Source organism: Mesoplodon densirostris, chromosome 16 (assembly GCF_025265405.1).
Source record: "Mesoplodon densirostris isolate mMesDen1 chromosome 16, mMesDen1 primary haplotype, whole genome shotgun sequence".
Classification (NCBI taxonomy): domain Eukaryota; kingdom Metazoa; phylum Chordata; class Mammalia; order Artiodactyla; family Ziphiidae; genus Mesoplodon; species Mesoplodon densirostris.
The window spans coordinates 37,358,890-37,374,232 of record NC_082676.1 but is presented as its reverse complement, the minus strand read 5'-3'; positions in this window follow the sequence as shown (position 1 = coordinate 37,374,232).

Below are 15,343 nucleotides of genomic sequence, written 5' to 3'. Positions count from 1 at the left end.
GAGAAGGTCCCCAGAGAGCTGAAAGGACAAACGGGAAGGTTTGGCAACCCTGAGATTGGCAACAGCGGGGCGCCGCTGTGGTGTTCCCAGGGCTCCAGGCTGGGTCACCGTGAGGAGGGCTGCCTGCGGGACCTTACACCAGGGGGTGACACAGGCACCTGCCGCCATGGCCTCTGAAGCAAGAGGCGGGGGGGCAAAGCCCTGGCTTCTTTGTTGCCTGATCTACCCGCAGGGTCTCCTGTGGGCCATATTAACCAGGAAGCCTTTGGCACGTGAGCCCAGGAAATGTAGTTTGCAGGGGTCGGGCCTCCCACACACCACGCAGGGCGGGGATGTGACTGAGCCTACGGGCGCCCGACCAGGCCGAGGGGAGCTCCTGGCTCCTGATCAGCCTGCAGCTGAGCTCTTTGAAGTGGGCTCACGTTGAGAAAACACGCCACAGGCAGGTGTCCTCACAGATACCCACACACGCGGCCTTCGTTTACTCCTGGAGCTGGATGGCCTGCTCGGGGCTGGCTTTTTGGGAGACCCTGGGTATTAGAGGTGGATAAAACACACCTACAAATCCACAGCAGTGGACAGGGCAGTGAGTGGCCTGCACTGGGGCGGGGGGCAGGGCATGAAGCTGAGATGGTGGCTCCTGAGTGGGATTGTGAAGAGGATTCACCAGCCGAGGAGCGGGGGGGCCCGGGCTGCAGCTGAGACCCGTCTGCAGTCCCAGAGCCTGGTGTCTCCAGCCACACCCAGCATCTTTCCCATCATGTTCACTCGCTGAGTGCAGGCTGCTGTGTGTCCCTTAGACATTTCCCTCCAGTCCTAGCCTGTATCCAGAAGCAGGTGAGGTGGCCACCTGCTCCCAGTGTGGCACTGTCACCTCCCTCATGTCTGGCCTTCCTGCTGGGCTGTCTGGTTGGAGCTGCGGAGGCCTTGGGCCTTGGGGATGGTCAGGCTCCAGGGCCCTCACACGATCCTGAGTAGAAAGCCAAAAGGCCCTCAGAGGTCATTCTGTTCAGCCGTCTCCTCCACCCCTGCTTTCTGTAACGGGGTTCCAGGGAGGCAGGATGGGTCTGGCAGAGCAGCTGACAGCAGCGCCTGCCTTGGGCTGCGGCCACAGCTGCTACGCTGAGACTGGTCCTTAGTCCGTTCCCCTGGACTTTGCTTGGGCCACAGCAGGCAGCCTGGAGCCAGGTCAGAGGGGGCATTTCTCCCCCAAACACGCATATGAGAGGACCTGGAGGGGCTCCCAAACCCCTCCCCCACTTGCCTGTTGAATGATCCGCCAGTGTGCCCCCTTCCGCAAACACCAAGTGTGTGTCAAGCCTCAGGCTGGGCCTGGAAACGGAAAGGTGAGCTCCGTGGGAGCAGAGAACCCCCTACACGGGGCTGACACGCAGTAAAGATCTGTTGAGCAATTGAATGAACTGGGATCCCTGCCCTTGGGGAGCTCAGTCTGGGGGTGGGGGGAGTGGATGATTAAAGAACTGTAATTCAGCAACGCTGTTCAGGCGCTCCCAGGAGGAGCCCAGATCAGCCTGGAGAGCTGGGGGTCGGTCTCCGATACCCAGCACACACCCTTCCACTGGGGCGAGGGGTTGACTTTGGAGGGAGGGAAAGAGGAAGACCCTAACCACTGGCTGTTAGGTGGATGAAGAATACAGCACATTTGGCAAAGGGAAAGCCATTATTCCCCGCGCTCCAGAAACCTCTCCTATCCCCAGGCCAGGCGGGAGCCACTGTAGCCAGAGAAGCTTCCAGACTTCATCCAGTTTCCCCTTTTTCGTCAGCAGGGGGCAGCAGAGAAGCAGCCCCTTGGCCGCCTCTGAAACCTTCCCTGGGGCCGGCGCTGGGGGTACAGGAGGAAGAGGGATGGCTCCCGTCCTCTGAGGAGGCCCCTCCCGGGAGGGAACCAGCTTTGTGGTTAACCGCGACTCAAGTTAAGGGCCTTGAGAGGCATGGACGCCCTGCCCTGCGAGGCCTCCCTCCTTCACACGCCTGCTCCTTCATTCTTCCGTTTAACAAATGCTTTGTGAGCAACTGCTGAGTTCCAGGCCTGTGCTTGGCTCTGGGGACGTGAAGATGGAGAAGAATGAGGCGAGGCTTCAATGCACTCACAGTCCGTTAAGGGAGACGTGCTGTGTGGGGTGAGAGAGAGCAGCCCGGTGCAGAGGTGAGGTGAGCCCACCTTGCAGTGAGGGTGTCAGAGAGGAGACTTCCGGGAGGAGAGAGTTACCCAGCAAGGGCAGGGCCCGGAGGACGGAGGGTGACAGTGTGAGCCGAGACAGGAAGGCGGGGGTCCAGTAGGCAGGGCGGAGACGTGAGCCCGGAGGCTGGGAGAGCAGGTAGGAAAGAGATGGATGTGATGGGAGCCCGTCCTGAGGCCCTGGCCGAGGGGTGGGACAGGCAGAAACGGAGCCTAGAACGCAAAGTGACTTTCTGGGGTCACACCCAGCGTGTGGTCGAGCTGAGAGCGTGTGCACAGCTCTCCTGTCCGAAGTCCAGAGCTCCTGCCCTGCCCGAAGGCGCCCGCTCGCCCTCAGGTGGTGGGGTGGGGGAGGGCCCCGGGTAGGGGTGGAGGCAGGACAATCTTGTAGGATGAGGTTCCCCCAAGCGTGGAATGAGGGGACTGGGGAAGGGCAGAGCTGGCCTCGGAGTTGGGTACTGGACCTTGGACTCCTGAGACCCGCAGGGGCACCTCCCCTAGTCTGCATCCCAGGATGTTCCCTGGCCTCTGCTCTGCCCATCTGTGCCTGGACGACCGCCAGGTGCAGGAGCCGCGTCCCCCCACCTGGACCCAGAGCTCGGCTCCTGAGGCGCCTCCACACCACCTCCAGATCCCAGGCCACCCGGGATCTTGCTCTATTTTGAGCCTGGAGCCCCTCCCCAAGAAAGCTTGCCTGTCCAAGGCTGCTTCCTTAACGGAACTCCTCCTCCTAGGGGCCTGGTTTCAGCACCCCCAGAGCCAAGGATCAGGTGGGCTACCCATAGAGGTGAAACTGGGACAGCTCAGGCCTTCCCAGGGCCCGGCGCAGTTGGGACACAGAGGGCCCACACAAATAAGCACACACACAAACACACATACCAACACAGGCACATGTAAACACGGACACGACACTTTGAACTCACAAACCTGGGCCCTTACCCACACATAAATTCAAGTTCAAATAGGTAGGTACCCACCCACAAAAATGCACACATATGTGGTTAAGTCACACACCTTTGTGTATTCGCACCCATACACGCACAAAATCGTGCATAGGCTGGTCTGTGCCCCAGTACATGCTGTACATACATGCATGTGCACCTGACACGTCACAGAGCAAGGCAAGCCCTTGGGTGGGAACCCCTAACACCCCCTCCTCGACCTTACCCGACGTGACCCTAGCCTCCCTCCCCATCTCGTCTTCCACCACCCTCCTGCTTTCCCCAAACAGACTGCTGCTGGCACTACGTGAGATGACCAGACAGCTGGCAGGAAGCTTCTGGAGATGAGTGAAATCTTAGGAGCAGGCATGGGTGGCGAGCAGGGCAGCAGGAAAAGCCCAGCGGGCTGAACCTCCCCTCCAAGCGCCCATCACACACTGCCCGGAATTCCACCATCAAAGCCATTCCTGTGGATTAGGCTCCTCCGACATTGAGGTAACCCTGGAAAAGATCCTGAGTCCAACCCTCACATTGCACTTGGGAACGTGAGGCCCAGAGAGGGGAAGTTACCTGGCTAAGGACACCCAGTGAATCCATGACAGGGCCAGCACCGACCCCGGGTCTCCTCACTCCTGTTTGCTCCGCTGTTCTGGTCGGTGGGTGGAGTGGGCTGGTGGGCAGCTGGGATCACAGGCAGGCCCAGGCAGAGGCTCTCATCTGGCCCAGCTGAGCCCACTCGGCTGTGCTGACGCCAGGAGTGGTGGCAGGGGGTCTCGGTCCTCACAGGGTGTCCTGAGCCCCCTTCAATCAGACTCTGCTGCCGAGGTGGGGTGGCCTCGGTGTACGAGAGCTCTCCGAACCCTTCCAGGACAGTGGCACCTCTCCGGAGAGATCAGGCGCTCAGGAGAGCAGGTGAGACCCCTTCTCCAATCAGGCTGGGCCAGGCCCTGGAGGCAGGACACGCAGGACCCCTTCCCAGCCTCATCTGCAGCCTGGGGTCTCCCTGGGGAGGGGAGAGCAGAGAGTCCCCACCCACCCCTACCAGGGCTGGACGGGACGGACCTCCACCTCTCCTGCAATCCCATCCGCACCTCTAGGGGATTCCCTGGCGGTCCAGTGGTTAGGACATGGTGCTTACACTGCCACAGGCCTGGGTTCAATCCCTGGTTGGGGGACTAAGATCCCACAAGCCGCAAAAAAAAAAAAAAAGCTTACCATCCCCACGTCTAGCTCCCCTCGCCGGGACCACACCCCCGTACACTCACCTCCTGAAGGGAGATTTTGGGGGAGGCTTTTAGGGCACAGGAGAAATGCTCCTCCCCACGAACCCCAGCGCGGCCCCTTGCCCCCTTACCGTCTGCAGTGGCCAGGCCTCTCCAGGCCTCACCCGGGAAGAAGCGGGTCAGGGTGACGAGGAAAGCCCCCAGCAAGGTGGCGCCCCACAGCACCCACACACGCGGCCACAGCAGCGAGACCACCACCCGCGCTGCACCCCGGAGCGCAGCTTGGAGAGCGATCGCCCCTCCCCAGGGCTCGCATCTCGGCCCCTACCCCGTCGGGGCGGCAGCCTCCTGGCCCAGCTTCAGTCATCCGCAGTGCCTCCCACTCCGTCGCGCACCCTTTGGTTAGGGTCGTGGGTTGTAGTGTGTCCTCCCCACCAAACTATGTTGGTACCTGTGAATGTGACATCATTTGGAAATAGGGTCTTTGCAGATGTAATTAGTTAAGATGAGGCCATACTGGATTCAGGCGGGTCCTAAACCCAACGACTGGTGTCCTTATAAGAAGGCCATGTAAAGACACAGGGACACAGAGACCCACAGGGAGAAGACAGCCATGTGAAGACGGAGGCAGAGATGGGGTGGATGTGTCTATCAGCCAAGGGGCTCCAAAGATCACTGGAAGCCACCAGAAGCTGAGAAGATGGAAGAAAGTGTTCCTTCCTAGAGCATTGAGGGGAAGCATGTCCCCCTGGACACCTTGATTTTGGACTTCTAGTCTCGAGAACTGTGAAAGAATAAATGTCTGTTGTTTGAAGCCACCCAGTCTGGGGCATTTGGTTACAGTGGCCCTAGGAAGCTAATACGGGCAAGGTTGTCTCCCCAGACGGCTACATTCAGCACATCACCATCCCGCTCAGAATCCCAGGAGCCCCTCACAGCCGGCTCCCGAACCTGTACACGGGCCCCCCGACCCTGCCCCTCGCCATCTCTCCACCAACAACGTCGTCAGTTCCACAGCACCCTGTGCTCATTCGGTGGCAAGGAACTGGGGGAGGTGAGTAGAAGAGAAATGACATTTTGAACTCAGGTGACTGAGTCCCTACCGGAAATAGGGAGGCCGGAAGAGGGAGGTGGACTGCGGGCAGGGGTGCGAGTGGATGTGCCATTTAGGGCCGTGTGATTTTGCAGTCACGAGGTCACGAGGCAGAGACGGCTTGAGGCTTTGGAAAGAGATGGTGCTAGAACCCAGATTCTGAAGGACATAGACTTCAGCCCCAGGCCCCAGGGAGAGGGAGGGAAGAGCTGGAATTATAAATTGAGCCCAAGGAAGGAGCTCTGATCAGAAGGCAGAGGGGGGCCTCCAGGCTCCAGCAGCCTCTCCTGGCTATGAGGCCTTGGGCAAGTCACCTGCCTTCCCTGAGCTCAGGGAGAATTGCCTGCGCCACACAGGGAGATTATATAGGTAATAAAGAGGGAGGGGGGGTTCAAACCATGCTTCTTTCTAGTGTTTGACCTGGGGGCAAGACACGCATCCTCACCTGAGCTTCCTTCCCTCACCTGCCAAGTGGAAACAGGCATCCCTATCTTCAGGGAGGTTGTCAGAGGCACCTGACGTGATGTGAATGCAGCTTCGAGGGATGGGGAAAAGGCTTTTATCAACTGTGGCAAATTGCACCAATTCAGGTGGCCTTCTCCAAGCAGGTGCCTGTGTATTGCACCTCAGACTCCGTGAAAACGGGAACTGTCTGGCTTGGGCTCTCATCCCCAAAGTCTGCATTCACTCATTCACTGAACATCTACTGAGTACCTACTAGGTGCCAGGCTCTATTCCAGGTGTGGAGATGCAGCAGAGAGCAAGGTGGCCAAACGCCTGCCTTCAAAGAGTTTAATAATCTGTGTGTCAGGGGCAGGGAGGGAGAGAAAGACAATTAGCAAACAGAAAAATAAACAGAAAATAGTAGCTAGTGATAGGGTGGTGCAGAGCATTAAGACAGGAAAATGAGGCATAGAGAGGGGTAACAGATCAGGGAAGGCCTCCTGGAAGAGGTGACTTTTCTGCTGAGACTTGATGGAATCCAAGGAGCAGCCATGAGAGGATCAGGGTGCAAGCATTCCAGGTGGACAGAGGGACAAGAGCAGAGGTTGGGAAGGGCAGAGCATGGAGGAGACTGGCCTGGGGTGATGCACACAGTACGCGCTCAATCGATGCTTATTGCCCTGGGAATCTGCATGTGGGCAGCCTGGGCTGGGTAGGCCACACCCATGCTCACGGCTTGGTGCTCTGAGCCCAGATGACCTGTCCACCTGGCCCACAGAGAGCTCATTGTCAAGGGCCATAGATCCTGGGAGCCTGAGCCTTCACAGTGCCCACCCTCACTCATTCATTTCATTCATTCATTCATTCATTCCCTTACCAAATAGTTACTGAGCATCTGCTACATCCTGGGCCTCATCCCAGGGGCTGGGGCACAAAGAGGACCACGGTCCCCTCCCATCGAGGTCTGATGAGGGAGACAGAAACCACAGTAACCCCGGGAGGCCCCACCTCTGGGAGAGACATCTGCCCACCCCCGGCAGAGCACAGACAAGGGAGCAGCCAGCCCTACAGCACCCAGGGAAGGTGTCCCAGAGGAGGTGATCCCCGAACCTGGCCTGGAGGGCAGGCCTCCCCAGAAGAGAACGTGGAGAAGGGCATTCCAGGAGGAGAGGACAGCCTGGGCCAAGATACTTGGCCAGCCCAGAAAGTGTGGTATGGAAGGGCCCATGGGGCCAGCGCCGAGAAATCAATGTGGAGAGGCCATAGTGGCCAGGGTGAGAAGGGCCCTGAGGGCCAGCCTAAGGAGTCTGGACTGGATCCTGTGGGTGGTGGAGACCTCTGTGTGTTTCCCTGCTTGGGTTACTGTGCAGGGGTCTGAAGGGAGCTGCACAAATTCACATGGCTGAAGCCGGGCCTCTCCCCTGGGGCTGCCCCTGCCTTCCTCGTGTACCCAGGGCTGACGGGGCTGGAGGAGGACATTTAGGGATGGGCAGAGCTGGCCCTTCCACGTGCCTGAGCTCTCTGCCGAAGCCGGCTCTCTGGATCTCCCTGACCATGTGATGGGGCAGCCCCTCCCCCATCCCACCCCCCACGCCATCAGGGCATTCCTATGTCTGGCAGAGAAGAAATCTAAAACCCCTGAGCCTTCTTGTCTGTCCTTTGTTGTTCTCCACTCCCAGGTGTGGTCCCTCTTCTGTTAACTCCCAGGGCTCCAGGTGCACAGAAGTGTTACCTGCCATTACAGGTGAGGTAGGGCAGAGCCAAACTCCCCACATGGAAGGATGGAGCCCAGGTGTCCCACTCCCCAGATCCCACCTGCCTCAAGTTCTTCCCCTCTCTGCTGTCTGAGGAAGTGGGCAAATGGAGAAAAGGAGGGTTTTTCAGCCCTCACTTCCTGAGAGCTCTGCCAGGGTGAGCCGGCAAACTCTCCGCCATCTTGGCCGTGGCTGCTGGGACAGCCCTGAGCTCACGTCCCTCCTGGTCCCCAGCTGTAAGAGAAATCAGCTGGCCTCAACTGCAGGTGTCAAATCCTGCTAATCTAGTATCCCTTCTCCTTATCTGAGATGTGAGGAGGGACAGGAGAGACCAGGACCTCCCCTGGGGCCTGAGGGAGAGGGCGGTAGGCCCCAGTAACAGCATCCCCTCCCCGTCACTCCTCCTTCCCTGGAGGAACCCAGGGATGGGCGGAGGAGCAACGGAGTGTGTGTATGAGTATGGAGGCTTGGGCAGGTGGAAGGTGGATGCATCGTTGTGTGTGTTCAACGTGGGAGCAGGTGGGTAGGTTTGAAGTTGTGGGCAACACTGCCTATTAGACATTTCTCCAGTGGAAAAGGTCCTTTCCCAGGCTGGTTTGGCCTAGGGGCACTGATGGCTGTGTGGAAAAGGCCCTTGGATCCCCTCTGGTCCTGAGAGGAAAGAAGCCTTTCCCAGGGCTGCACAGGGAGTAGAGGCAAATCCCACACCCCAGCATCCCATTCACCTCCAGAGACTTTCTCCCATGAGTGAGAACTGCCCGGGTCCTGCCCTGCCCTGCGTCGGCCTCCACCCAGGCCTCTCCAGTCAGTGTGGCTCAGTCCCCCTTGGTGTTCAGCCAGCCCTCTGGGATGTTTGAGGTGGAACTCTCTGCTTGGAGTCTAGCCTTAAGCCTTCATGCTGCAGTCCCAAGTCCTGATGGAAGAAGCCTGGGTCTCTCCGTAGGGCCTGGACCCCTCCCTTCTCAAGGGTGCCAGGCCCTTCTGGTGGCTTCTGCACCTGGGAGAGGGTCAGTTTTCCTGAGAACCAAGGTCTGACGGGGTCAGGTTCCGACTTGCACTGGGAGGCTCCGGGTGGCATTAGGTAACAGTTCCAGCCCTCTCCAGCCTTCAGGAGCCGGGCCCATCCCCCTTCACCTGTCCTGAGAGGCTGAGCTAGGTCAGAGTGAGGGCAGAGGATGGTGAGACCTGGCTTCTTTTTCCCCCGTCGCCCTGCAGGGCCCCTGAACCTGGCACCCCACTCTGGGATGCAGGGACTCTCACTCCCATTTTATGGATGAGCATATCGAGGCTCTGGGAAGGAAGCCACTTGGCCAGTAAAAGCAGAGTCTTGCTGAGCACCCAGGTCTTCAGCCCACTGATCCTGCCCTGCTCACAGCCAGGAAGGGGGCTTGCAGAGAGGGTGGCCAAAATGCCTGCTGGATGTGGCAGAATGGACCTGGGTCTTCTCAGAGCTCTGTGTGTGTGTATGTGCAGGCATGTGTCTGTATGTACGCGTGTTTCTGTGTGCATTTGTGTACATGCGTGTATGCGTGTGAATGGGGTGGGGGACCAGATTCCTCCATGAACCCCTCCCCTGCATGGAGCCCACTCTCCCCCTTCCCCTCACAGAACCTTGCTCCCCCTCCCTGTCAGAGAACTCCCCTCCCCTCCCCCCCCAGGAGCCCCTCCCTCGCACAGAACCCCTTCCCAACATATATATAAAGTTCCATGAGGGACTTCCCTGGTGGTCCAGTAGTTAGGACTCTGTGCTTTCACTGCCAAGGGCATGGGTTCCATCTCTGGTCCGGGAACTAAGATCCCGTAAGCCGTGCAACATAGCCAAAAAAAAAAAAAAAAAAAAAAATTCCATGAGATCAGAGCCTTGGTTTCATTCACAACGTTATCCCCTGTGCCCAGAACTGTTCTTGTTCTGCCAGTCCTGGCACACGGCAGGCACTCAGCAAATATTTGCTGGATAAATGTAGTAACTCGTTTAATCATTGCAACGATCCTGTGAGGTTGGAATGACTCTCATTGCTGTTGTCATACAGCAAAACCGACACGCGGAGAAGTAAAATCAATCATCACAAGTCATACAATTAAGAAGTGAGGATTGAACCCAGGAGACAGATGCCAAAGCTCTGGGTTCTAACCTCCGTGCCAGCCCGCTGGGTACGGCCAAGTTCCGCTCGGCTGCAACGTGGCGGCGCTGAGAGTGTCGTCATCAGCTGGGGACACAATTCCTGGCTGGTACCCAGCCTGCTGAGCCTCTCTTGCGGGTCCGCTGGCCCCTCCTGGTCTCGCCCCTCCTGGTCTCACCCCTCCTCTGTAGTGAGAGCCTAGCTGTGCGCCCCCTTAGAGTGGATAGGGCTGCGCCCCGATGGGGACACAGAGAGACAAAAGGAAAAGTCCTGGGGAGAAGTCCAGAAGGTTCCTCGCAAGCCTGTGGAAGGCAAAGGGCCAGCTTCTAGTACAGGACAGGGAGAACCAGAAAGGTATCCCAGGGTGTCTGCCCCTTCTGCAGCAGGACTTGATGCTGGAAGAGTGTGTGTGTGTGTGTGTGTGTGTGTGTGTGTCTTCTGTTGGGAGAGGTGGAGGAGGGGCTGACCAGGCGGGGCTGAGCTCTGGAGAGGGAGGGACCACAGGGGTGCTGCCTGCTCTCCGGTGTGGGGGGCACTGGCATGGTCGTCAGGAGGCCGGCTTCACTGTGTGACCTTGGCCTCCCAGTTCAGGTCACTCAACTGCAAAACGAAGGTCATGTTGCCCACCGCAGAGCCTGCTCTGGGAGCTGCGTGGACTGGTACAGTGGCCAGGGGGGCCCAGTTGAGGATGAATCGGCTGCCTTGGAAGATGGTGTGGTCCTGTCACCAAGGTGAGCAGACAAGGGGTGCTGTGAAGGCTGAATTTGATGTGCTGTAGGGTCCTGAAGACCATTAAGTCTCTGAAAATTTGGGCAGAATTGGGGCAGATCACAGTCTACCTGGGCCTCGTCCACAAAATGGGCATTTCTCCCCACTGCTCGGCTTCTGTCTATTCCCTACTGTGTGAACTACACCTAGAGCCAGCCTGTCTCTCCTCTCCTCCCTCCCCACCCTACACCCGATGTGGTGTGCTCCAAAGACAAAGAACAAGATAAACTCAAGGGGCCAATATTGCTGGAACAAAGATTTACAGGACTCCTATCACTCTGTCACAATGTGACCATTGCAATGTCCCAGAGCCCTCCCAAGCAGCATGCCCTGTCTCCTTCCCATCCCATATAAGGAAAGACATTTGCCGTGTTTTTCTCCCGCTCAGCACACTGAAAGTATACATACTCTGCCCAGTCAGCAGATGACTTGCATGTTCCCTGGCTATAAAGCCAGACCAGCAACCCACTGTCGACTTTCCCTGGCTACCAGGAAGTCGGCCCGCTGTTCTTGCAGCGACCCTTCTCTTTAATAAACTCTATCTTCCTTACATTCTGCCTTGTGCCTGGAAATTCTTTTCCAACCCCCGCTCGGACAACGACACCCAAGTCATCCTTTGCGGGCTGTACCTCCCTGAGGGCTCTGGGAGGGTGGTAGGTGATGGGGGCAGTGGTGTCAACAGACCTCACCTCTCCAGGGGTCTGGATCACTGCTCGGAAGCAAACACAGCTGCAAGGTGCCACCCTTCTTCAGGCTCTGGTCCCTTGTTCAGGGCTTTGCTGGGAATTGCTGACTCTCTGAGGATGGAGAGTGGGCCCCACCCTGGACCCGCCGGTGCAGTGAGAAAGCTGTGTACACAGGAGGAAGGCCTACTCGAAAACCATGCTGTCCCTTTCTTGGCCGCCTTTGCCCCAAGCTGGCCGGGGAGGAGGCGGCTGCATGTTACCATCCTCTTCCTGCAAGGAAGAAGCCAGATGCCCAGAGATGAGAAACACCAGGTGGGAATCAGATCTCTTTTTGCCTCCATGGGGGCCCACCCGTACTGGTCTGGGGTCCTCAGAGACAGAACCAAAGACCCGAAAGCATCCTATCTGGTCTCCCCTTTCCAGCCTGCCTGTACCTCATCCCCCATTCCTGTCCCCTCTGATCAGTGGCCAACGGAGTGATCGGAACACAAGGAAACAAGCCACAGCTCTTCCCAGCTCACACCCCTTTGATGCCGCCCCCCTCCCCCCTCCCCCCCGCCATCACACACATTACCCTTTGTTCATCAGCTCATTCAACAGATGTTTAGGAAGGGTCTGCTATGTGCCAGGCGTGGGTGCACAGGATCAGCTTACAGGCTGGAGGGGAGAAAGCCAGTAATCACACAGCCACACAAATGAATATCTAATTACCAACCGCGGCAAGTGCTCTGGGGTAAATGAACATGGTTCAGTGGGGGGTTTAAACTGAGGACCCTGGCTGGCCAGGTAGAGGAGCAGAAGTTCACAAAGGACCTTGAGCAGGACATGAGGAAGAGAGCACCAGAGGGTCACAAGCCACAGAAGGCGAGAGTGGAGGGGCATTCAAAGGGGCCAAATGCCGCTGAGACATTGAGTAAGATGACAGAAAACTGTTCTTGGGGTAAAGCACAAACTTCTTAGTATGGCCATCAAGGCCCTTCAGGATGGCCTCACTGAGAGCTCCATCCACCCCTGGCCGCAGCAGTCACCGTGCCTACCTTGCAGTTATTTGCACTGTCCTCCCTGCCCGGAATTCCCTTCTCCTCCTGGCAAATGCCCAATGATCCCACAAGTCTCAGCTCAAAAGCCACCTCCTCCATGAAGCCTTCCCTGACTACCACCCCTCTGGTAGAGCATGTCACTACATCCTTGGGTGCTCCCTTAGCACTTAGAGCAAACCTCTGTTGGAACACATGGCAGACCAGTTGGGCCTGCCCAATGCCCTCTCCCCTCATCTTCCTTTGGGGAAGCAATGGTCCCAGCCCTAGCAGTACATTGGGATGGATCTAATCTGATTATGATAATCCTATGGTCTACTTTTCCAGCCTCCCTTGCAGTTAGAGGTGGCCGTATGACCCAATTCTGCCCAGTAAGACATGAATATAAATCTATTGCAGCAGGCAGGGTTGGAAAACCTTTGCCTTCCACTCTTTATTCCATCTTGAACACAGATATGATGGCTGGAGCCATGGCAGCCATCTTGAGACCATGAGGGAAAAGTCAAGGACATTACAGAAATCTTGGTTCTGATGCTATTGAACTGTTGAGCCAAAGCTAGCAGCAGACATACGTGGGCTTCTTGTCTTGTGTGAGAAACAAAGCCTTCTTCATTTAAGCCATTGTTGATTGGGTTTTCTGTTGCTGGCAGCTGAGTGCCTCCCTAATACCCAGTACTTCACAATTTATTTGGTTGCACGTCTCCTTTCCCTACTTGAGGGAAAGGATCTTGCCCCATTTGTCTTCAGGGCCTTCAAATTTAGCAGGGTGTTTGGCAGTGAGTCGGAGCCCAGTAAGGGTCCATTAACTTAAGATTTCTGAGGACCAAGGCCACTCCCAGGTGGAGGTGGAAACAGCAGTGACTTCAGAGGCTTAGTACTAGAGTTGCCAGGTAAAATACAGGATACCCACTTAAATTGAATTTCAGATAAATCATGAATAATTTTTAAGTATAAGTAAGTCCCTTGTAATATTTGTGATATACTAAAAATTATTTATTGTTTATCTAAAATTCACATTTAACTGAGTAGCCTGTAATTTTATTTGCTAAATCTACTTAGGGCTATTTTCCACAAAGCACCCTCACCTGTGTTCAGGGGCTCTTCAGTGGGTGTGTATGGCGGGGCCTTATCCACAAGGGGAGAGGCTATTCCTGGGGCCAGAGCTTGGACAAAATGGGATGAGATGAGTCTGGGAGCCTCACCGGCTTTCTGGCTGCAGAATGAGAGTGAGGCTGGAGAGAAGCCCCACTGTGAGTAACAGCCATTACCAGGAGGACCAGTGGGATATATGGATATGTTGGGAACAACGGATCAGACTTTCCAGAAGGGCAGTGCTAAGACCAGGCCCTTCACATCCACTGGCAGAGGCAAGCACAGAGCCCTCCCCACACTGGCCTGTGGGTTGGAAGTACTGATGAGTTGGTGTCGGGTCCACCCAGCTTCTCCCACTCCAGGACCTCTCATACAACCCACAGCACCTCCTGTCCTGCTTGGCAGGCTGCCGGGTGTCTGCCTGTCTCCCTGTCTGTGTACCCGCAAGTCCCTTGAGGGTTCTTTCTTCGTGGCCCCCCATCTGGTGTAGCATAAAGGGCTCTGTGATGAAATGTGGAACTTGAGGCCAAGGCAAAGGATGCAGTGCCAGCTTCCTTCAGCCCCAGCTAAGGATGCTCCTGGGCTCCCTCCCTGACTCCTTCATTGCTCATGCGGTTCTCAAAGGATGCAACCAGCCCCTCAGTCCCTGGCCTCAAGGGCTCCTAGGCCTGGAGCTGAGTCTCAGAAAGGAGAGGAAACTGGGTTCCTTGAAGAACCACCTAATAATACAGGGGATGCCATCTGACCCAGGCAGGCCTTCCAAGATCATTGTAAATGCCAGGGCCACCACTAATAGAGCCACCATCCTGGAAATGTCCTGGGAGGCTGGAGCAGCTCCCTCAGCGCAGGCTCCTGTGGCTGGGCTCTCCAGCCTTTTCACCTGGCCAGTCAGGTCCCAGGCTGTGCTGAGGGCCTACTGTGTGCTCACGGTTGACCGAAAGAAAAACACACAACCTAAGAGTTGTAAGTTTCAGTTTTTATTCAGGGGGCTTACTGAAGACTATAGCCCGGGAAACAGCCTCTCAGTAGTTTTGAGGAGACTGCTCTGAAGGGGTAGTGGGGAAGAAGCCAGGATACATGTATATATGATTTTGGCTGCAGAATACATACAATCAAGTATACCTTTTGGTAAAAGGTCACTGCTAGTCACAAGAAACAGATATCTCAGTTAATGATTTTAGTGCTTTTTCTATGTATGGGAAGGTGCAAGAATCTGGGTCCATTAAAATTCTTCCTGAGATGTATCTAACTATCTAAGGGGCCTGTTTTTTCAAAGCACAGCGTGCCTCATCCTGTTCTTGGTGTTGGATTCCTTTTGGGGTGCACTGTAAGTCAGTGACTGCAGTGGCTAATGACTTGATCCTTGAAGAACTGGATGGTGGGCAACATTCTTTGTTTTACATCAGGTAGGATGTAGATCCTCTCAGAGCCTGGGAACAGACCTCGTTCTGGTCCAGGCCCTGCCACTGACAACCTGTATAATCTTCAGCAAGTCATTCCAACTCTCTGAGCCTCAGTTTCCCCCTTTGTAAAACAGGGATTATAACTACCTCCTGGGACTGGTTGCAACAGTGAAAGGTTTGCTCATGTAAAAACAGTCTGTAAGCTGTAAAGAGAGGTGGCTGAAGGTGCGGACCATATGGACTGGGGAGTGCCTCACCCATTGATAATAATAGTCTTCCCTCACTCTAGGAAGGACAGGTAGGAAAATAAGATCTTGATGGCTTAAGTCCCAATATTATCTATTGCTGTATAACAAATTACTCCCAGATCTAGAAGCTTAAAATAACAAATATTTATTATCTCACAGTTTTTGTGGGTCAGAAATTTGGGAGCAACTTCACAGTGTGGTTCTGCTCAAGTCCTCTGTTGAGGTTATAACCAAAGTGTCATCTGAAGGTTTGACTGGGGCCGGAGGATCTGTTTCCATTTCCCACTCATATGGCTGTTGGTGGGAGAGGCCAGTGCCTTGCTGGCTGTTGGCA